The sequence below is a fragment of the Anser cygnoides genome, chromosome 2 (assembly GCF_040182565.1).
Source record: "Anser cygnoides isolate HZ-2024a breed goose chromosome 2, Taihu_goose_T2T_genome, whole genome shotgun sequence".
NCBI classification, from domain to species: domain Eukaryota; kingdom Metazoa; phylum Chordata; class Aves; order Anseriformes; family Anatidae; genus Anser; species Anser cygnoides.
This window is the reverse complement of record NC_089874.1, coordinates 95,062,100-95,085,293: the sequence shown is the minus strand read 5'-3', so window position 1 is coordinate 95,085,293 and position 23,194 is coordinate 95,062,100. Positions and strand designations below refer to the sequence as shown.

At 42.6% G+C, this 23,194-nt stretch overlaps 1 protein-coding gene across 22 annotated transcripts in view; it reads right to left on the bottom strand.

The window, feature by feature from the left end:
* LOC106045020 (poly(rC)-binding protein 3-like) overlaps positions 1-23,194 on the bottom strand; it is a 514,073-nt gene that overhangs the window by 132,292 nt on the left and 358,587 nt on the right. The window contains exon 1 of one of the 22 annotated variants that reach the window (XM_048046031.2): positions 13,075-13,253. The exons of 20 other annotated variants lie outside the window; for them this stretch is intronic. The gene's annotated coding sequence lies outside the window, so the exon portion shown is untranslated. Of the gene's footprint in view, positions 1-12,863; positions 13,025-13,074; positions 13,254-23,194 lie in introns of those variants that run through there. One more of the 22 variants, XM_048046033.2, reaches the window with a different exon arrangement.

Sequence of the window (23,194 nt, the reverse complement as noted above, 5' to 3'; positions counted from 1 at the left end):
CTAAAAAAGGAAAAACTCAAAGAATGTAGGCCATACATTTGCAAACTCCAGCACCCCATAGATGTATGCATGGGACTGAACTTTAATCAAGGTGGAGCTACTTCATACATGTGGCAATTCCAAGCAGAACAGACAAGCCTGATGCCTAGAAGGGTGCAGTCATTCAGATGGTCACCAACCATCAGAATGGGCTTTTTGTTTTTTTTTTTTTTTGGCACCATATGGGGGACCAAATAGCAGAATTCAGAGATTAATGTTCAATTGGGTTTTAATCTTAGAAAAAACTTCTTTTGATCAGCCCTTCTTCTATTTTCCTTTCTTTTTTTTTTTTTGGAGGTAGGTTGTTAATGCTAATCATAGACAGGAGAAATTGCATTAACCTGGCAACTACCCCATCATTAGCAGTTGAAGATGGGCATACAGTGAATGCCTTGGATGTTTCTCAGACAGCAAGAGAAGACTTGCTCTCAATCCAACTTGTAAATTTTCAAATAGCTTCAATATGTGCTCATAGCAAATAAACTGGAATATGGAATTAGACAGTTACCTCAAAGACTGAAATGAACAAAGTTTGAGTTTGCAAATTCATAGACTCCTACTGCTCTGCTGAATGTAAGAAGACAAGAAGTTGGCTTTAAGATTGATATGAGATCCAGAAAGTTGCTGATCTACTTCTTACATTGCTATACAGCAGCACAGATTGAGAAACTAAACTGAGGGATTCTTTTACTGGGCACTGCGCAAGCAGTGTAGCCACTACCACGCAGATGTAAAGAGAACCTGCAAAGCCAGGTTTGGATCCTGGCAAAAGCTCAAGCTTTTCCCTGGTTTTGGGGCTACCTTGCTTTCACTACGGGAGGTAGACCGCTTGACACTACTTCTAAAAGGTGTGTGGTGATGCCGTGGAGTGGACTGCAGGCAGCCAAATACTGATGCATCCACATGGACTTATGTTCAGGGGTCAGGCAGCTTTGGGAAATACTCCCCCCTTGCATCAGACATGCAATATTCATAACCAGATATAACGCTGTCCACCAAACTATTGAAACAACAGCCTTTTACCTTGGATCAAACACTTGTAATATTGTTGAATGGGTTTCTGATAATCCAACTGTTTTACAATGGCTTTAGAAAGAGGCAAGCAAGAACACTTCATACTTAATGGCACTGCTGCACACATCTTGGGAACATTTTGTTACTCGATTGCCAGCTGTCATGAAAGTTCACACAAGCAACGGGAGAAGAATATATCCCTTTGCCCTGTAAACATGGATATTTCAGACATTTCATCTGTAATGGAAGTGCCACAGGCTCAAGAAATGTAATGCACTGCAATTCCTTTACTGACAAAAGTTTTACAATACTATTTCAGTACAAACACACCCAAGACGCACAATCATTTGCTCAGAAGAGAAACAAAGTAGTTGAAAGCGTGAATAGAACTACCGACTGACCATCACTGCAACAGTTGTTTATTAGTTATTTTTATTGTTAAATCACACACTTGCATCTACAGTACTGTTACAGCACATTAAACACCAGTGTTTACTAGGGAGGACTGGTCAACACCTGACCAAAGCCTGCTTGTCCTGTCCCATCCTATTAGGAGTCCCCTGCAAACACAGACATGCCAACGTGCACAACTCTGCACAGAGGTTTCAGATGCATGGATGCTATCCAATACTGTCTGCTCAAGTGCCACTGCAGAACCTTCCTGTGGCACTGATTCCCATTTCAGATGGCAACAAAGTACCAGGACTGAGAGAGTTTTGAATAGGGGGGAAGAAAATCTAGCCTAGAATATGATATTTTAGTTATTTCACTACTGAATGTTCCAAGTAGTTTAAATGAAGATGCACAGGTTTTGGAAGTGAAGTCGATATTGAAGTTACTGAAGTGATGTGGTGGTGGACAAAATATAATAGGCAGTATAGTGTTCCTCTATTAACCACTGAACCTTTCTGGTATCATTAAAAATAACACCTTCTCTAGAGATGTTGGGAAAAAAAAAATCTACATACCAAGGCAAACACTTTCTACACGTGCAACATTCCAAATGCATTGCAAAGATTTCCACTCTCCCCTTCTAATGTCATGGACGTACCACTCTCACTCTTCCTTTCCACTGGCCAAGGTATCTTTGCAATCCCATTTCTTTCTTCAGGCTCAAAACTCACAGGACCTTCTGGAGAGGGGAGGGAAAGTCAGGAGAAACAAATGGGAGAAGAATACAGAGCCTGTGAAAACACAGGTACCACAGGATGTATTCAGCTGTAAGCTGGAGCAATGTTACGCAACTTCCACAACGAGACACCTTCTGGTAGCCCAAGTCTTTGTGCTGTCAGAGAAATGTGTATTCACAGAATCACAGAAGGGTTGAGGTTGGAAGGGGTCTCCAGAGACCATCATTTGCTCCAACCCCCCTGCTCAAGCAGGGTCACCTACAGCAGGTTACACAGGATGGAATTCAGGCTGGTTTTGAGTATCTCCAGAGGAGACTCCACAGCCTCTCTGGGCAGCCCATTCCAGTGCTCTGTCACCCAAACCATAAAGAAGTTTTTCCTCATATGGCGATGAAACCTCCTGTGATTCAATTTATACCCATTACCCCTTGCCCTATCACTGGCCACCACTGAGAAGAGTCTGGCCCCATCCTCTTTACATTGTCCCCTCAGATATTTGTAGAGGTTGATAAGATCCCCTCTCAATCTCCTCTTCTCTAGAATCACAGTACCGCTGGGATGTAGGAACACAAAAGCTCCCAGGATCCCTTTGGGATTAGCCAGGAACCTGTTCTGATCCCACTGCTCAATCAGAATAACCAAGGAGAAATTCTGTACGGGGACTTCTGTAAGGATGTCTCCTCTTCATCCCCTTGCTTGGACTTTACAATAGGAGTCTTTTTATCGTGTTTGATCTTCTGCGTGCATGGTAAAACTCAATACAATCTTTACAGTCTATCCCAAACAAGTCAGGCAGCAGGTAAAGAGAACACATTAAAATAGCCAGCACAGTTAGCAAAAAACTAACCAGGTAAGCTGTATTAAAATATGGCTCCAGTTATAAATCTACAAATGTCATTGCCTATGAATGCAGATCAATGGCACTCCAGACTGCCAAAAAAAACAAACAAAAACATAAGATATTTTTGGCTGGGAATTCCCTTTAATACCATTCTTGTCACAAAGTCACTGTGTGTATGTATACAAGCTACAGACAGGCACATAAATTAGGTGCTCAGTGCTTACGCAAAGCTACTGACTTTGACTAAGTATTAATTGAACAACATTATTAAGTTTAAATTAATATAGATTAACCCAAAACTTTGTTGATTAAACTTCATAAATTAAAGAGATTTAACTGAATAAACGCAGTTCAATAAGTCGTTTTTATGAATGGGAACAGTGAAGGCAGGAGTCTGTTACATACAGCAATTATTCAACGCTGCAGACACAAAAGCTAGTCTCACAACGTGAGCTATAAAACCATTTTTGTTTATTACTACAGCCTACCCACTTGACATCTACACTAATAAATGGTTCTCAATGAAAAGCATGCAACTACACACCATTTTCTCTGGCTTTCCCCAGAGTATGGAGGATCATTAGACAGATCATCAGCTTTCCGCAAGACCCGTCTGTGTAGTTTTCAATTTTTGACTAATAACCTCCTGAAATACAGTTTGCAACAGAGAAGATGCTCATCCAAAGTCGTCACTAGTCTCAATCTTAGAGGCTGTGGCAAGAATTTGCCCTCAGCTTTAGGCAAATGTGCAGATTCAAACTAGTTTTATTCTGTGGATATTCTCCCCCCTTGTGCCAACCCCTCACACTGTATTTACCATTAAGAAAATAAAAGTACCAATCCATAACTACTTTTGAACACAGTAACCAAACCATTTTGATGACTATTCTCAGCAGTAGACTTGTTTCTCAGAATTTTCTCAGAAAGCAAATAGGAAAGTGCAAATTCGTTTTCTTTTAAATATATGAACAAATGTTATGATTTGCCAAGATTTCATAAACAAAAGCATGAAAGAAATTCAACATAGTAAAAACATGATAGTTTTCTTCAGAAAGATGCCAGCTATGGCTTGAAGTTGCAGTTAAGTGTTTAAAATGAGTAAAAAATAATGTCTTAAATTAACATAGCCAAAAAAAAGTAAAGTCTATTCAGCTCCATGAAAGATAATCTCCCAGCATAAAAATGTATGTACACAAAATATCTAAACTGCTTTAGTGCATAGGGACTAGAAATGAAATGCATTTGGCGTGTACCTGAAAGTCTTTTATGCTTGTCTAGTATATTTTAAGGATATTATTTAGAAATACATTTCTTTATCTTGCAACTCAGTCTTACTCTCATTGAGAGCATCAGATTTTGATGCATTCTTAAGGAAAATCTCGGAGGCATACAGAGAGAAAATGAAGGTGACATTTTATTAGTAACCATAGGCAACCCTAGTTCTGGCTATTTTCTTTATTATTTATCTCCCTATACATACATACATACATGATCTGCTGCTTTTAACTTTATTGACTAATAATAATATTCACTGGAGATTGGGTCTTTCCTGTCTACTGATGGGAAAGCAGAAAGGTCACAAGGTAAAAGAAAACTCCATTTTCATAGGCACTTTAATGCATTGCTCCTAAGGGAATTTTTAGAAAGGTTTAGATATTTATGGGTGGGCCCTTTACCACTGGAGACAACTAAAAGCCTATCCATCTGTGCACAATCCAATGTAATAAAAGCATGGTAGAAAGGATAGATAGTCTCTGTACACTTTCTTTGTAAAATCATGCTCATGCTTTATTGCCAGTTCCACAGTAATTCTCCATACCCACTCAAGGTAAAATAAGGGTTGTTTCCTAATGGGGCGTGCAACAGGCAAAGGTCACAGTGCTGTGAGATTTCCTTTTAGATAAGGAACAGGATTAGACATGAGTAGGTCACAGTGAGTAGATCACCCTAAAATGATACTCAGGATTGACAAGACAAAGCCCAGGTTTCAAATCATGTGTCAGTGATCTCGTTCCAGCAAGTCTGGGGTCAAGGAAGTGGCTACCAACAAAATTTGTGTATTTGTGTACATATACACACACACACAAGTTAAGGCTACCTTCTTCACAAGAAAACTAGTATGAGAAAATCAGAATACAGAGATTGCCTAAATGGCCTTAACTCTGCCTTTTATCATCTTTTCATTGAAACTGAAGACCAAGAGACCAGTAAAAGCGTTTCTGAAAAAAAATATGAAAAAGAACCATCTGACCACATGAAAGCTTGTTCTCACAATTTTCAATTGCAAAGAGACCATACCACCATTGCCTATAAACTACCACTCATCAGCTGACATTTTAGCTATGTATGTGATGGTCAACATGAAACAAAACATTAATTTGTACTCAGGCTCCCACCAATATACAGGCAGTTATGGCTCTGTGAGTAAACAGGATGGCATATTTTGTATGTTGGCCTTCAACAAACCAGAATCACTTCTGACACTGACTAAAGCATTGAATGAATAAGCCTTAAAACATAACTGCTCACTGGCAGACACAATCTCTTACAAAAAAATTGCTATGGCATTTAAGGGCATAGTCAAAGCATGGTCACTATTTTTAGACTAGCATTCTTAGTGTGTAAGAAAGATGACGTAGGCCTCTGGTCTTCTTCATAGAATGGTTTGGCTTGGAAGGGACCTTAAAGATCACCCAGTTCCAACCACCCTGTCATGGGCAGGGACACCTCCCACTAGATTTTGGGGTTGCCCAAAGCCCCATCCAGCCTAGCCTTGAGCACCTCCAGGGATGGTGCATCCACAGCTTCTCTGGGCAATCTGGTTCAGTGTCTCACCAACCTCAGAGTATAGGGTTTCTTCCTTGTATCTAATCTAAATCTATCCCCTCTTAGTTTAAAAACATTACCCCTTGTCCTATAACTATACTCCCCGAAAAAAACAGTCCTTCCCCGGCTTTCCTGTAGGCTCCCTTTAGGTACTGGAAGGCTGCTATCAGGTCTCCCCGGAGCCTTCTCTTCTCCAGGCTGGACAACCCCAACCCACTCAGCCTGTCTTCATAGGAGAGGTGCTCCAGCACGCTGATCATCTTTGTAGGCCTCCTCTAGACTCATTCTAGTACTTCCATGTCCTTCTTGTGCTGGGCACCCCAGAACTGAACACAGGGCTCCAGGTGGGGGTCTCAGGAGAGCAGAGCAGAGGGGGAGAATCACCTCCCTTGACCTGCTGGCCACATTGCTTTTGGTGCAGCCCAGGATATGGTTGGCTTTCTGGGCTACAAGTGCACACTGCCAACTCATGTTGAGCTTCTCATCAACCGACACTCCCAGGCCCTTCTCCTCAGGGCTGCTCTCAATCCATCCTCCACCCAGCCTGTATTTGTGCTTCAGATTGCCCCAGCCCAGATGCAAGGCCTTGCGCTTGGCCTTGTTGAACCTCATGAGGTTTGCATAGGCCCACCTCTCAAGCCTGCCAAGGTCCCCTTCTTTTTACCTTAAATGCAGGGCGATTCTGACAGGACTCACGAACTTCAGCCTATCTGCAGTATTCAGTTCACCAAACCCCTCAGGATTTCACCCAGCATGAGTAAAGGCGGTAAATTATAACTACATTGAAAAATTCTGAAACTACCTTTTTTTTTCCTGCAGTTACAGAATAGGCAGCTAATTCAGTTAAAACATTACATGGAGAGCAATAGGGAAGTATTCTGGGCATGGCTAATACGTCAGGGGAGTGGCAAATATCATCTGTTCACTTCTAACTGGTCACTTAAGTTACAAATGACCAAAAAATAGAAAAAAAAAATCACTCATAACCAGAAATGAGGTGAGGAACCCAGCCTAGTCTTCCACTCCTCATTTTTGCTGTTACAGCAATGCTGGTTAGAAGCATGGGAGGAAGAGCTGCACCCAGCATGTGACGGTCACAGCAGAAGCCCCCAGGCACAGACACAATTCCGTCGATATTGGAGGCCGGCTGGTGAGGTGCTCTAGTCAGTCACAGGAAAGTATAGCTTCAGGAGGCTATGCCACTATGGTTTGCAATGAAGGCTTTCATCAGAGACTTATCATTCATGTGCAAACAGAAAACTCAAATATTTCAGCAGTATTTTAAAACATAGGAGCAGCTTCAGGGTATCTTACTTATCTGACACTACAAACACCGAACGGACATTAGACTTCATTACAAGCAAGGTTTACGAGCTTTTCTGAATTTTATTCAGCTTCCCCCACCCAGTCCACAGAAAACATCACAGGATGCTCACAATACTTAATTAACAGTGACAGACTTCCCATTACCCACCATGGATTTGTTTATACAGTATGAATGCGGATGGGGAAAGGAGGGAGGGGGAAATGAATTATCTGTCTCTTGGTGTCTGCCTGGGGCCCTTGTTCTTCCCAGCGAAGTCTCACCATGTAACTTCTGATGTTCCCTTCAACTAGATCGAAACCCAACTATTTAAACAGCTCTGAACTGAAAGGAGCTGAGACTCTAAACCTGATTCTTACCACTGTGAAAGAATACTGTCAGAACAACTCTAGATCAGAGAAGGTTGTATATTTTCCCATGCAGACCGGAGCAAAATAAGGTATATTTTAATTTGCTCTCATAGGTATAACATACACTAATAAAAAAGACAAATAGTTTTCCATCTCTTTGATCATAAGTAAACAAAACTCTATCAGATCCAGAGAGCTAAGGGACTTCCAGTATTTAATCCTGTGCCATCTAGTAATTATAAAGCACACACTGAAGTTGCTTCTGTCCCCATTGTTTCACACGTTTTTCATTCAAGATCTCTGCTGTTGTTTTAGAGGATGTTCAGTGTTACAGAGCAGTAGATCTCCATTAGTTCTTCTGGCTAGACGTTCACATGCAGTCATGCCATGCTAATGTGATCCTAAAGGTACACATACAATTTTGTTAATTGAACGAAGTCACAGAAAAGTCATCTTATGGTTTTCAAAACTCAGATTCTATCTTTCTCTTAGCTTAAGTCAGGCTCAAATGATGAATGGGTGCTTTACCGTCCACTGATGAGAAAAATATCATACAATGGGTTTAAGGTACTGAACCATTGTAAACATGGGACGAGATGTTGCGGACACTGCTCCAAGCCCTTCATTGGGGCATAGCTACATCCAGAGTTTTTTTTTTTCAGGTGAAACTGTTTCTTATTATAGATATATCCCTAGTCTAGTCTATAGGTATAGCCTTTTTTTTTTCAGTAAAAGTATTGTGAAACTAACAGAAATAGAGCAGTTCAGAACAATGTGGAGAACTGCAAATGAACAATACTTTTCTAAACTTTTTTTTTTTTGCTTATTTGCAAAATAATCCCCTGACAAATTCCAAAATCACAAACAAAAATAATCCCCCCAAACCAACAAACCACACACATACATTTTTTCCTCCAAAATACTTTGCATGAGTTTTCAGGTGTCACTGAGCTGAATCCTTCTAAGAAATGCTGTGGTGCCCTTCTCTCTTGTATCAAGCCATAGGCTATCTGAGCAACTAATTACACTGGTACACGGAAACTTTTTACTCATTTTATAAGCCCACTGCTTATTTATTCCAGACTGTTACAGTCAACTCCTGCCATCAGTGCCCACGTCCCACTCAGAAGAAAAGCCTGTTAAGGTCACCAGACCAAATCTCAATGGTCTTAACTGCTGCTCAAGAGCTCCCAGCTTTGAGCTATGACAGCATGCACAGACCTTTGAAGGGGTGGGTGGAATAAGAAAGTTCATCAGACTGAAAGACCATTACAGTTATGGGAACAACAAGGTCTGATCCGAGTAGGAGTCTGGCATGTAGAGGATTGCAATTTGAAAAAAATTAAAAAATGCATATATTAACCTTCTTGGGAAAAAATGTGTTCATGCTGTTTTGAGTTTTGTATAGACATTTTTATTTACAGATAAAATATGATCTTTCTATACTACAAATATTTCAAGTTTGTTCTCTTTAGAGGGCTTTCAGGGCTCTGAAAGCAAGTCAGGGTGCTGAACAGCTTGCGTCTACACAAGATGCCAGCCTTTGGCAAAGCACACAGAGGCTTCAGATCACAGGTTAGTACAGCAAAGGGCCACCCATATTTCTGAGACTGTGAGGCTGTCTGCAAGAAGTCTTGGTGTATGTTCAGATGGGAATTAGTTGACTTGAACTTGATTTCTGTGCCTGACTGAAGAATGTAAGCTACTGACGAGGTTTCACATGTGACTGAACTTACTGAATGCTGTCATTGCTTTATAATCGCTATGTAGGCACTTGGACACATTATCATCTCCCCTTCCCCTAAGCAAGGGACACTTTCATAAAAACAAACATGCACCCTTAAGATGAGATGGATGTCTATTCCAAAGATTTCCTGTTTGATTTTAATCCAAAAGAGCTGGCATGGAGCTGATATTTTTTAATTAAAACCTCCTTTCACTCGGCTCGCTCCTGTCTCGCGGAGTACCTATCAATCAGGAGGAGTCACCACAGGATGCACTGAGTAGCAGGAGGCGAGTCTGTCCCCTTCTTCATCCCCCAGACAGAGACACTCCCCCCTCCAACTTCATTAACTAAATGCACTGAATAAACCTTAACATCTCAGCTAAATCCTATTGGCCTTGGATTTGCTGCTTAATGCTAAAACCCAAGCGACCCATTTTTCTCCTGTTGATACTTCTATCGCTGATGGCAGCCAGCAGAGAAAAATATCCGACCTTAAAATATTTTAATGTAAGCAACAAAACCTGGAGAATTCATCATTCACTCTTTCTGCTGCTGTTCGTGAACTTTACATAAGCTCTGCTTCTTGTGTCAAAACCTCCCCAGCTTTTGTGCTTCATAGGCAACAAAGTGAGTCTGTTGCTTAGCAAATGAATGCAACAAAGTACATTTGTTACTAAAAGTGTGACAAGGTCTCTTTTAAAGAGAAATGATCTTGCAAATGCTATGAAAATAAATTTCTGCCCATTCTACTGTCTCCAGTCACGACGTTATTACAGACGTCAGAAGACAGAAACCCCACTAGCTGAAAATCTTTGTGAAGGACTAACAATGAGCGTAAACAATCTCAGTGCTGCAGACTCGTTTCGAGTTCCTATCCATAAGTTTTGCTCTAAACTGTACTAATTTGCCTTGCTGATTTCACACGGAAGCCAGAAACAGCTGAAGCTTATTCAGAATCCCCCTGCCTCTTTGCTTTGTCAGCCCTCCCACACCCCCGAATCTCACCCTGCTCAGCTGCCAAACCCTTCCCCAGGCACCGATGACATGAGCCCCTGAGCATCCATCCCGATACTCACTTCCCACTCTTTATTCCCAGCACCCCCAAGTTGTGTTACCCACCCAGCTGCACAATCTCCCTAGAGCAGCACTCAACACCTTTGGCTCCCAACTGCTCCTGGGGCCACACGCCTGCCTTCACCCCTTGCTCCACCAAACCTCCAGCCTCTGCCCCCCACCGATGTCTCCTGCTCCCCGCTTTGCTCCAGCGCCTGCCTTCCCAATACCCTCCCCGATAGCAAAAGACCTCTTTCACCCTTCTCCCACACTCCCACAGCTGCAGCCACAGCCCCTGCTGCTCTGGCATCTGTCCCTGCCCAGCCTTTCTCCGGAGCAGGGAGGCAAGCACATTCCCCATTTCCTTCATCCCTGGCACGGAGCACCCGTAAAGGGGTGCAGATCACTGCCCTTTGGGTTGCACAGTCTTTTACCCTGTGGCTGCTCCGTGGCAAGCTGCTTCAAGGGCAAACAACCCAGTGCTCCCCAACAGCTTTCTGAAGTCGCCAACCACGCTTTCAGTAATCTACCAGAGAAGGCTATTCTAATTTGCTTCTCGGTATCCAACCAACACAGCAGTCTTCGGATTTGACTTATAATTTTAGTAGGCCATTTCACTTGACATTAGTATCAGAGCTCAATGCCCTACAATGCTGAGACCAGTTTCCGACAAGAAGGGCTGCATCCCAAAACGCCTGTTCCACACAGCCCCGCTCCTTCTCCTGGCAAATTGCCGTGGAGTTCAGAAGCTGCAAAGGCTGAAAAGAAACAAGGAGCCTGGACATTCATTGGAAATTCGGTTACCCTGACTAAAAACTGTATTTACAAAGTACCTAAGAGCAAATCTGATCTAACATGGAAGATATGCACCGCAGGTTACACATTAAGATTATTGGTATGATGCCTGCTATGAGAAGGCTTTCAAATAAAAATGCTTTCTTTCTGACCGTGCACTTGCATTAATGTATTTCTTACTGATACCGCTAATGGAGTGTTTATCATGTTTTTAGCTTCTCTGAAGGAACAATAAAAATATATTGCGCCACATAAGAACAAAATGAATGCACTCATGTTGCTATGCCTTATCACACCACACACTCTGCAGAAGTGCTTAAAAATGCTCCTTGAACAAAGTATCAGCAACCAACTTCAACATTACAAAAATGTTTACAACAGCATAAACTGGAGACCAAGAGTGATAAGGGATGAAAGCAGTAAAAGAAAGAAAAGTTATATTCTTCGGGACTTATTTTTGCAGCATGGACAGGGATGAGAGACATAAGGGGAGGAAATTCTTTTGTAAAGCAAAAGAAAACAAAAACCAAAATGAACAAATAAACAAAACAAAAAAACCCCACAGCTATTTCAGATTGTGAAGAAGGTAAACATTTTTCTACACCTGAATATAGGTTAAGAAGGCATGGAGTAATAACCATGTGGTGATCATTCAAGCTTTTCTTTCTCTCCATGAGCACAACAAATAGAGTACTAGATATGACATGTTTATTGAAGGCTTTATGAGGGGGTAAAGCTCATCTTTTCAGTTTATTTACTTTTTTTTTTTAAAGTAATCTCTTCCCTAACTTTAATATGGCTGATTCCTGGATTCCATTTTGAACCATCCTCAGAGATGATTTGTGAACTGCGTACAAGGGACCTTTTTAGGGATAAGTGGTGGACAAATGGATTACCAGCTGCTCGACTCATATTTTTTTTTCCTTCCTTTATACTACTTTTCCACTTCTAATACCTTATATAAAAGAAACTAACAAGACCTACAGCTAGACCGGACGGTATGCGTACTCCTTGCGACAAAATTTTCTTCTAATGCTTGAAAGCGGGCACACGCAGCAATTTCCAGCTATGGCTGGATTTTGCCGTGTATAGCCTTCACGAGACCTGCTAAGCATTCGGTTAATGCCTATTGCCTAATCTTATTTTATTTCTCCAGCAGGTCTAGCAGGGTTATCAGAAACACAAACAGCAGAACTCGTGCATTAAAGGTAACCACGTTGTGTTTAATACGACCTTCCAGCCGATGTATCAAAGAGATTAAAGCGTAGTTCCTGGCACAAGGCTTCCTGCACACTTTAATATTACTAATAAGAGGAGGCGGGAAGCCCGGAGTCCTATCCTATTACTATTATCATAAAGCTACGACATGTTCCTTAAGTTTTCCTCCAGCCACGCGCACGTCGGGGTTTGCTTTTCCTCCCCGCCGCCCGGCTCGCAGGAGGCCGGTAGGATTGCTGCTCCGGCTCCAAACAGCCTCCAGAAACGCTACCAGCTCTACAAGAGGCCGTAACATCCCCTGCTAACGCCTCCGAACCAGGAGAAAACGCTCCGGTTGGGTTGCGTTTTGGCAGCAGCGCGGCTTTACAGGCCGTCAGAAACTTCTCTTTGCTCATCCCCGCGGCCCCGCCGGCTCTCCCCGCTCCCCAGCTCGCGGCAAACTCCGACCGGGGGGTGCGGGGAAAGGAGGGGGGCTGAGCCTGGGGGTGTTATTTGGGCACGTAGAGCCCCGAGCCGCCGGCTCCCGAGGGGTCGGTTGGTTACTCACCGGGGGAAGGAAGCGCGCCCGTCCCGGCTGGCAGCCCCGCCGCTCCTCCGCCAGCGGGAGCTCGGCTCCCGGCGCCCGGCACCGGCCCGACCCCGGCCCCGGGACGGGACAGGACAGGACAGGACGGGAGCCGGGAGAACCGGGGAGAGCCGAGGGGAGCCGGGGGGAGCCGGGGGGAGCCCGGCCCGCGGATCCCGGCAGCGGCACCCACCTGCGGAGCGGCGGCGAGCGCGTCCCTGCGCTCCTCCCGCAGCCCGAGCGCCACCGGAGAGAAGCCAAGCCTGCCTTTGGGGTTTTTCTTTCTTTCTTTCCTTCCTTCTCTTCTCTTTTTTTTTTTTTTTCCCCGCTCTTCCCTCTTTTTTTTCCTCCTTTTTTTTTTTTTTTCCTTCCCCCCCCCCCTCTTTTTCCCTCCCTTCCTCCCCTAGCTTAGCCCCTGGCAGATAAGCCCGAGCGAGGCACAGTGCGCTCACAACCCCCCCCCTCCACCAATCATCTCAATTAGTGCCACATGAGAGGAGCTTCTGCCCAAAATCTGCTTAAGAAAGGGCCAGAGGGCAGGGCAATCGCCTTTGCTCAACAATGACCAGAAGCTGCTATAAATATCCAAACAAAAGCACTGTCAAGGCCGGGAATGTCACATCCTAACGTGATAAAAATTGTAGAGACTCGACGTACGGAGGAGGAAAAATATAAAATAAAATAAAATAACAAAACAAAGAGACTAAAAGTGGTTGTCACCTTCCTACCCTCTCCCCCAGCCCGTAACCTTGCAGTATGTTATCAAAGTTGTATGTTCCTGGGTGCTAAGTTATTGTTTTCCCAAACAGCCTGCTCACAGTCCCATTGCGACAGCTGCATGCTAATATTTATTTCTAGGTGCCCATGTCTACGAATCTTATATAACCAAGCAAAGTGACCAGGGCTGGTCAGAGGTAGCTTGCAGCCCCACAGATACATCACATCGCACAAACAGTGTGAGCAACAGCTACTCTTCATTAAAACATCACCAAAAAGTCCCCAAAACACCAATAAATAATTCAGGACATTAATAAAGTACAGACTCGGGTGTGTTTGTATGAAAAGTGGGGGCTTCAATCTAATTTGATGTGGATGCATTTTATTCCAGCACGTCCCAGCTCTACAAGTGAGGATAAAGCCCAGCCTGGGGTTTCCAGCTCTGCAGTGAGTTAGAACTGAAAACTAACCAAAACCCACGTCAAAAACCCACACGTGAAAATACAAAACACCCCTGATCCAGCAGAGTGCCTCCACGAGCAGCACCCGGACCTAGAGCTTGCGCATCGCTCTGCAAGCCTCCAGCTCGCCCTGTGCGAACAGCTGGGCGCTGCCGGATCCGGCATGGGGAGGGCAGGGCAGGAAAAGGGAGTTGTTTGGATCCCGTCTGACTGCCTGTACACTCAGCAGCGCCTCGGAGATAGTAATTTCCAGGCTGTTGATTGCAGGATGACAACAGCTAAGTTCATCCCAGGGGAAGCTGATAGCCGCTGTCACCTACTTCCCTCCCCAGACAATTCCCAAATGTAATAATGGCAAAGGGAGGGCTCTCAGCTGAAGTCCTGCCAGCTCTTGTGTCTCAGTGTTGATGTACACATCTATGTAAAAGTAGTTAATCCTACCACTAACACGGCTAGCCTCATGTTCTCCTATAACTGAGATGAAAGCCATCTGAAATTATCCCCGTTTCCTGTGTTCACTTTGCACCAATTCAACAATACATTTCTCTTTCACTACAAATAAATGTTATTTTTTCTGTTCCGTTCCCGTGCCCTCCTCTGATCATACTTGTTTGTCCTGCCACAGCGAACATTGCTTTCTCACACTAAACCCATTCACATACAGGCTTATCCTCAAAGCACCCTTATCCTCAAAGGCTGTCCAGAGACAGTTTTTGCTGGTTTATTAATTCCCTGAATTTAAGCGTGTGTCCTACATAACAAAGAATGTACTTTTAGCAGAGATCAGTTGTAGAAATGCATTTAAAAGAGATAATATTTAAGTGAAGCTCATGCAAAACTCCAGTACGAAAATCATGTGCACAGGCTGGTAAGGACAAAACTGCCTGCAAGATTTCCAGGCTTCCTAGTTTCAGTGGGCACAGAAATATTCTTTATTTTAACAAAGAGCTTTTAGTAGGCCAGAATGCAGAGATGCAGAACAATAAGAGCAATACAGACAATACAGACCCAGCATTGTCGGGCCACGGCCGGCAGCCCGCAGGCTGACAAAGCCTTCCTGAGAACTGGGCTGCACGGATGGGGCAAGCGAAGCAGAGACCCCTTTACTGGCCTGGGCACGGGGGAAATCTGCAGGGCTCAACCCAGCAGCTAGAGGTGTTGTGAGATGTCCAGCCGTATCTGCAAGGCAGCTCAACATGGCTATTAAGTCCTGCGGGTTCCACTGGTCGGTCTTTACGTAGGGTCCTGCTTTCACTTCAAGCAGGGCCAAGCTGGGCGTCTCTGCAGTGACAGCACAGGCATGCTCTGCATTGCAAAGAAATGAACAGGGCCTTCGCCGAAGGGAAAACCACCTCAACAACAAGAGCAAAAAGAAAAAAAACAACAAAACAAAACAAAACAAAAAAAAACACCCTTCCAGACAAACAGTAAAAGATTTTTAGAATAATGAGCTTACCTGGGAAAAAGATGACCTATGACTTTAAGAGATACTTAGTTTTAACTGAGGAAAAAGACAGCAAAAATAAGTCACTATTGGAGTGAAATGCAAGATTGTGTGTATGGTATAAAGCTCTAGCCAGCTAGACAGATGAATAAATTGTCATAACAGAGCCACTGACTCCAGAAGTGAATGAAAAATATTCTTCTTCGAGTTTTTGGTGTTGTGTTTATCTTCCACTTCCTGGATCAGCTATCGTTACAGAGTTCAGAGACAAGAGGAAAAAACAAAAACGTAATGAAACTAAACAATATTTCCTGGTCCTGCCAAAAGACCCTGTTTGAGTTGAACTGTCTTGACCTGGTCCTCACTGTTTTGTCCAGAGGTAGCTGCTTTCCTGCAGCAGCTTTTCCAGCCTATGGATAAAAGCTGGTGGGGGAATCTTGCAACCTCCCTTAAAGGATGCTGAAAACATGAGGGATACTGCATGTGTGGAAATAAGCTTTATAGAGAAGTACTCGGGAGGGCTCTCCTTTGTAAGCTTGAAATTATTCAAAAAGCTATTTGCTTTATAAATCAAAATGCTGTATTTGAAGATAAATCTAAGAGAGATATGACAGACATCTCCAGAAGTAATGTCCTCCCACCCCCAAAAAAATGTATAAAGAAAAGACATTGTTTAGTTTGTAAACAATTTAGTAGTTATTTACAAATTTAAAATGTTTATAAAATATTCTACTCATAGGTCTTGGTTAGACTTCTGGTTTTATAGAAAATCGTGACCATTTTTACCTAAAAGTGTTTTAAGTTAACTCATTATGGAAATGGAAACTTGGATCAAATACACTGGGTCCCAGCATTTGACATAATTTCATGGAGAAACAAGCCTATCTATGGAAAGCTATCCTCAAGCAGTGCTTGAAGTCTTCCCCTAAACACTGTTTTGTTTGATAAGTGAAAACTGACAACGCCACCAAATCATCTAGTATTAGTGTTCCTTTCTTTTACATGTCCCCGCTCTTGGAAAGGAAAAAATAATGGATTATGCTATTTCTTTGTCTGAATAAAATGTTGCAGTTCCGGAGATAAAGACGTATTCAGCTGAGCAATTAAATAGCTAAATAAATGAATCAGCAGAGCAGAAGTGACAGATTTAATTACTGCTTAGAGCTAGGAAGGGGAACTAATTATGGGGTTCATGAACCACATGCCATTCTTCTCCTTAAGCATGTGCTTCGATTCTTCTGGATCAAGCTCTGCAAATGCAGCAGTATCATGCAACAGATTTTTATAACGGGGGAAAAAAAAGGCTATTCAAAATTTGGCAATAAAGTTTAATCTTTGTTTGAACAAAGAATAGTCAATACCCCATTTTAATAGCTCATGTTCAATTGTGTATGTACCATGAGTTAGAGGAAATTTCTGTTAAATAGATAGGCACTAAAAATTTAGTCCTCCAAAAAAATCAAAGCACGATGAAGTTCACTGGATGTGAATAAACCAAGGACTGCAACAGAAAGCTGTGTCAACTGAGCCATAAAGCATATCACAACATCAAGTCATTAGGAACCCTATTCTTCAGAAAGTATCTGTAACTGAGAAACCCGAGAAAGCTGTAGATCCTAGCTCTCTACTCCTTTGGTCCATCCACCACAATGACCAATGCAATTTTAAAAGATGCTTCTGTGGTCACCAAATGTGAAGCCACTAGTAGTGGAAAAACCTGTTCTTCAGTTTATGCCTTCTGTCCCATTTCTCTGCCTGAATTTACTTTACCATCCTAAACTCATTCTTGTTTTGGTAAGACCATCAATGCCAAAAATGTCAGCTTCATATTAAAATCATTCCCATGCATGACTGTCTTTGGGCACAGAGCAGGTTGGGCAGACGTGCTGCGACTTTAAATATTTTAAAAAAGCAGAACATGATGCAAACTATGAAACATCTTATGGCTGGGAAAGATCTAAATACACTCCAGCTGTAGCTATGTTCTACTTCCATACAATGAGTAATTTTGTCAGAATGAAAAGAATTGTGTCCAAGCCCAGGGATGAAGGCTGATCCCTGGGTAGGCTCACTGGACAATCACAAATGTCATCATCACCCAGGATTACCACCTCAGCTCTGCCTGGCTGAAACTGTTCTCTGAAGGCAGCCAAAACCAAGGTGTATTGAATCAATAATGTCCAAAATGAACCCTAGCTTGAAAATCAATGTCTGGGCTTCCTATCTGTCTTCTGTACAAAGAGGGGTGATATCTACAGGGAACTGGGAGCTCTGTACATATAAGGTAAAAAAGAAGATCTTTTTTTAATGGAATTATAGTACAGTGCTATAAAAAAAGACATGCCTGGAATTCCAGTGCAGTTACATCAGAAGAAAATGCACTTTGTACCTAGGCACACAGCAAAGCAGAGAGGGGCTAGTCGCCAAAAAAAAAGACACTGTACCCGAAACATTATGTAGAAGTTGCATTAGCACGCATATCACATGAATGTTACTGCGTGTTATCCATGTTAACAAAGTCTGATGTCTACAGAAAGTCACTCACCTACCAGTGATCACAAATCTTGCAGAACACGTGCTATTAGGATATCTCAATAGATTTATTCTGACTGCATAAATAACCTCAGTGAGGAGTTGAAAAGGATTCCATGGGCAGGGGCAGCTAGTCAGCAGGCTGCTGAAGGACGAAGGGACAATATGCTCTTGGTATACAACGCCTGATCTCAGGAGGCAAAATCAGCTGTATTTATTCATTTGACAGTCCCTGCCAGGCTGACATGGAAATGACTATTTAAGCATCTGAGGTGCCTCTTTTAAGATATGACATGATCGGCATTTTCACTTTCATCCAAAAACACAGCCCCAGAGGAATACAGAGCATTTGGAAGAGGAACTCACACCAAAGCAAGCTTGCCACCTGGGAGGAAGGCTGGCTATGAATCCATGAGCTGCTCTCAAAGCAGGACAGTGCAAAAGAAATCCCTCAAAGAACACCTGAAACAGCAGGAGTTGTGTTGTTAACTGTAGACCAGCACTGTGTTCATCGTTGCTTTATTTATAACCTTTTGCTCTCAATCTTGAACTTGGATGTTCTCCCTTGAGTCTTGCTTAACATAATTTTGCAATGTTTCACCACTCAGCCAGTCTGGTGAACTGGAGAGGCAAGATGAAACAGAGTGAAACCAATGAGCTCTCAGTAGAAAATGAAGACAAAGGGTGCACAGAGTGTCTGAAGACATGAGTGCCTCCCCTGACAGGGTCAGAGAAGACAGGAACTGACAAGTATTTTCTTCCTGTGTTCAAAGGGGGATGGATGGGAAAGAAGGGAAGGGAAAGGATTAGCTCTAACGGCAATGAACTAACTCCTCTCCTGTAAGAAGCAGATAGCAAAGCAATACTCCACAGTTCTGGGTGTGCCCTGGATTTTAACACAAGTTCTGCCACTGTGTTTGGTTGTTACGGGAAGGTAGAAGGTCACTCTTCACTGCCATGGGGAGCATGCCAGTTTATCAAAGCTAACCTGGCGTACTGGGTAAGTTTCCTCCTGAAGTTTTACAAAAGAGGTGACTAAACATGCCAGTGGGTGTAAGGAGTTGCTAGTTGACTGCTATAAAGAAGAAATTACTGTGTTGTGTTTTTTTTTTTTGTATAGTCTAAATAACATTTATACAGTACTAATCACAGAGCTAAAAATAATCTGAAGTCACCCACCATTTTCTTCTTTTAAAACTCAAAAAAGTGATATGTTTGAGTGCCCTATTGCATTTTTCCTAATGCTTCATCAAAGACGAGAAGCAAACATCCAGTCTTCAGTGAGGGCTATTACAAAAACTAGTCAAGCTCCTTGACAATAAAGACAATTGAAATAACGGGAGCCCCTGTCCAAAACAAAAGCTGAAGTAGGCATCCAGCCATGATGCCCATAGGGCTTTCACAGAGAAGGGCAAGGATGTCTGCATAAAAATATCCGATCTTGCTTACCATTGGAGGCAGCTGTATCTGAGAAAAAACAACAACGACAAAAAAGAAAAATTACAGAAATAAAGAGAGCAAGGCAGCATGTGAACAGGCTAGAGATCAGCCCTTCGAGCCTGAGCAAAAGCTCAGAGAAAGGTCCTTCTTCCACCGAGTGTGGAAGTTCCTACAAAGAGGAGGCAGCCATAATGAGTATGAAATAAAGAGTGTGAAATCCGAGCCTCATGAGCCTCACAAATACAACTCTTGACCCATTACAGATGATAAAGCGGGGGATTATAGCATAGCTCACTGTGACACTTCTGAATGTGGCGTAATGACCGCACAGACGCCAGGGTTCTCTGAGGATCAGTAGCTGCTACTTCTTTATTGAAGACATAACTTAAGCTCTCTCTTACTGAAGGCCTAACTTGATCTATTATTGAGGACAGGCCCCCTTCTTATCCCATTCGTCCCACAGCAGTACTTTTCCACTAACTATTCATTGGTCAACCACTTTGCCCGGCAACCCCAAACACCCAGCAACTTCCGTGTCTTAAGGGCTGGAGAACCAGCAGTCCCAGACAGCAAGGAGTCTCCCGAAATCACCCTTCTTTGTTCCCTCTAAACTCTTTACATTCCTGATGGCCTCATTGTTAAGAGTCCGATGTTATCAACAACCATGGGGCTTGTCGACCCCCATGGCCACACTCCCACATCCGAACAGTTAGAATATAAAAGCTGTCTGGATTTGTAAAACCAGGAAAGCAGTTACGTCGTAAAATTCTGCCACTGTGAAAAACTGGCTGTGACATGAGGAAATATCACACATGTAGGATGGACTAAGAGAACAATTCACAAATCTATAGAAATAGTTTAACTCCGTCACTTAAGACCTGAGGTCCGCTACCTTGCAGGAACAAAGCTCCAGGGCACAAGAATCAGTCGGACAGTTGTGGAACAGACTTGGGAAGTTCCACTTCAAGGCTCTGAACTTGGCAGATGAATTTGTAATATATGAAAATTCCCAGGACAATGGACACTGGCAGAAGACATAGAAGTTGCCAAGCCAAAAAGCCTGAAACCACTGGGAAACTGGAAAGTCAGAACTGAACCACCTTTGTGGTTCACATCTCAAATGCAGACAGCGATGGCAGAACATCCACCCATCCTGAAGGAAGAAAATTGGTTTTATCACTAACCCGTTGAGTTTGCAACAAAGAACTTGGGGCAAATAAAGGAGAAACCGAGACAGCCACTAGTGGAGAATGAGAAGTCGTTAATATCATCTGCACTTCGGAGCATATAGTGTGGTGTACACTGCATTTCAACCAAGGGCACCCCCTGATTCTCTACATATAAATAATGCCATGATTATTCCTCATTTACAACTATCAGCATTTTGCATTTTATTCTAGAGCCAGCACAAGACTTTTCAACAGCTCAGGCAAAGCTGACAGTCAGTCCTCCTAAAATAACAGATGGGATGGGGCTATTCCTGCCTGCCACGGAAAAGTGGGGAATTGCAGTAGAGAGATGTAGAGGATCCACGTTGCTAATCTTGCCGCCTCCAGGGACTGATACCAGTCAGCTATCACAGCTGCTGGGACTGGGCATTTTACCAATAGTTTCCACTCCTACTTTAGGGGCAGCAGCAGTTTCAGTCAACCTGTTTTTCCCAGTCCTAATACGGGCAAAATTGGGGTGGGAGGGGAGTGGGGAGTTGTTAATGCACTTTGTCTTCCCAGCAGCCTGGTACCTTAGGCAATTTCTGCCTTGGTTATGCTTACAGCCAGTCCAGTTTGCTGCTGGAAGCTCAGCACTTAATTTAACTTTGCTTCTTCGGCATTCTTGAAAGATTCAGCAATGACTATGCCCACGAGTGCCATCTTCTAATTCTTCTGAGAGTCAGGGGTCTTGACACCAAACGTAGAAAGTCCACCTTGTGTCAGTTTTAATTCTGTCTTCAGACACATCAGTACAATATAATTCTCAAAAAAAACAAACAGTTTGCCTATAATGATCAAGATTTTTTTTTAATATGTTCATATTGTGCTCTTCAAATTCCTTATGAATTTGCATGCAGTGAAATTTTTCATGTAGAGGACTAGTGTAAGATATTTCTATATGCTGGTGCAACACAACAGTTATCAGAGTGCCAGGGTAGAGTTTGACTAATGTTTGATCAGGAAGAGCTGTAGAGTAAATAATAGATGTAAAAACAGGAACAGCTTTGAAGTCTGTATTGGCAGTTGCTCATTGTACAGTAACATAAGAACATGCATTGCATCAATATTTGCAGGTAGCACTTAAATTTCAGTAAATATTAATGTTTTGAGCTAGAGTTATTAAAAGCTTATGCAGGTATTTTTGTTGCAGCTTTTCTAAAAGATTATAGCACGGCTGGCCAAGTCCAGTAGTGTAGCTTGCAATGACAGGAAAAAAATGCAGTACGATAATTTTGTTCAGCAAAAAATCATACCTTGGCCATAATGAATTTTTATATACAACTTCATAGCCTACTTCATTCCATTCTTTTTATTGCAAATGTCTGAAACTTTACCAAGAGAGAAGTTACTTCAGCAAAGCTCACCATGTTCAGCCCTCTTTTCCAGCTGCAGATTTCCACTGCTCCCTCAGGACAGTCACTTTGTCTTTCAGTACTTTAGCTCTCCGGACATAAAATAATAACCTTGTGATACATGACAGAGCTGCTATGTTAGCACAGCTTGCTCTGTGTTCTGGAGCATTGCAACATTACAGGAGAAACATGGTTTATCTATTTATTATTGTGTATTATCTACACAATTTTGTGTGTACATTTTCTCTTGAGAATTTTTTAAAAATCCAAATTTATCTCTTTAGTATTTATCCTTTCATCTTCCCTTCTTACTTGCTGCACTTAGTTTTGCTCCATGTTGTGCTATGTCTTCCAATGCAGTCTTTTCCCCCTTCAATCACTTTCCTATGTTCTGTAACCGTGATGAGGTTTCTCTCTGTACTCCTTTTCTCCACCATTCCATTCTTACTTCTCCTACATCACCAGGCTCTCTACATTGAGGGTAGCTACTCCCAAACTTCCCCACATCTTTGTATCACCTTTCCTATTCTTCTGAGCCTTTCCTTTCCTGCCTGTGTACCATCCTGCTTCCCCTTGTAGGAGAATGTTCTCTCCTTACAGTGTTGAGGAGAGCCTTTTACCATAAAATATTCATTGATGAGGAGGTAGGGAAATTAGGAAGACTGGCTGACAGAGAATTTTTATTTAGGGTGCATGTAGACCTTTAGCTATATGTAAAATATCACAGTGAAAGAGCGTATCTGACAGAACTGATGAGACAAATTCCATATATGCACACATCAACAGGGGGACATTTTCTGATAAATCAAACTCTGATTCTGTCCCAAACTCAGACTTCTGTCCTATAGAAGTTCGCTCAAATGCACATAGCTGTTGGTGAAAAAAACAGTGGGTATTGGCATTATTATAAATGATGTTAAGCCAAATCTTTCAAATGATCTGATGGACCAACTGCAGGTCCACCCTGTGCTTTCACTCCTCTCTTGTTCTACTTTCACTTGTTGTTTTTTTTGTCTTTGTGACTCAAAAGAGATAATGAGCACTTCATGGCAGGGATGGTACCTGCCCGAAATAAGCATTTCTCCAGTGATCAGTGCAAAAAAGCTGCTATCCTTGCAGAGGTCTTAATGTTGCTACAGCTGAAACCTCAGGAGGC